Here is a 1,050-nt window from a genome sequence, read left to right as displayed (position 1 = left end):
TACGATGCACGTCAGCGCCCCTCGGTCGGTTGGGCGGAAGGTGTGGCCGTGGGAGCAGTGCAAAAAAAAAATAAAAAAATAAAATAATATTAGGTCATAAGTCTCCATGATTCTATCAACGCTCTTTTTCCAAGACTTTTTCCAAATTCCCTGATCGATTTTACGATATCAGGCATCCTTTCAAAGTCCACTAAATTATTTCTGTATTCGGGCACGACGACCTGATCGGTCACGTCAGTAAAGTCAAGAGTATCATTATTCATTTGTTCAGTCCAAGTAAAACTTGGGCCACCGTTTGGTGGCTGATGTGATCTACGAGGTGTACGGCAAGCTGATCACCCGTCAGCGTGACGATATCAGGCTGGAGTTGTGCTTAACCACCGACTGACGGAGCGCTTCGCCTTCGGCGAGAAGAAGTTGTACACCCTCTACCTGAAGGACTACATGAAGAAGGTGCTGGCCAAGCTGGAGGAGAAGTCGCCTGACCAGGTCGACATCTTCAAGACCAACATGAACAAGGCCATGAAGGACATCCTCGGCCGCTTCAAGGAGCTGCAGTTCTTCACCGGCGAATCCATGGACTGCGACGGCATGGTGGCCTTGGTGGAATACCGCAAAATCAACGGCGACAGCGTGCCCGTGCTCATGTCCTTCAAACACGGTCTGGAGGAGGAGAAATGCTAGATGGATCCCCCAATAAAACGGAACCTATACTCATGCATACCTTCTACACACATATACATTTTTATCAGATGCTTAGTTACAATTTTGAAAGTCTTAAATTTATGTTTAAAAACGCTGACAAAAATACCTGTCTTCGATCAGTGCGATTTTATATCTAATTTCTTTTTACCGAAGCGCTCATGGATTCCCCTATATTGTATGATTATTGTTTAATCCCAGCGAGCTAAACAATTGAATTGCGCCACCTATTGTAATTAAAATAATAATTTTATAGCAACACATGCATAAAACAAGCCTAAACCTAAACCAATTTGAACTTAACAAAAGTTGTGGGCAGAAAATATGCAATGCGTGTGTATATGTTTG

At 43.7% G+C, this 1,050-nt stretch overlaps 1 pseudogene; it reads left to right on the top strand.

Moving 5' to 3' along the window:
• The first annotated feature begins 283 nt into the window (after positions 1–283).
• Positions 284–828, top strand: LOC117150019 (annotated as a pseudogene).
• Positions 829–1,050: the final 222 nt, after the last annotated feature.

This window comes from Drosophila mauritiana, unplaced genomic scaffold (assembly GCF_004382145.1).
Source record: "Drosophila mauritiana strain mau12 unplaced genomic scaffold, ASM438214v1 Y_21, whole genome shotgun sequence".
NCBI classification, from domain to species: Eukaryota; Metazoa; Arthropoda; class Insecta; order Diptera; family Drosophilidae; genus Drosophila; species Drosophila mauritiana.
The sequence above is the reverse complement of the archived record's forward strand: the minus strand, read 5'-3'. Positions and strand labels throughout refer to the sequence as shown.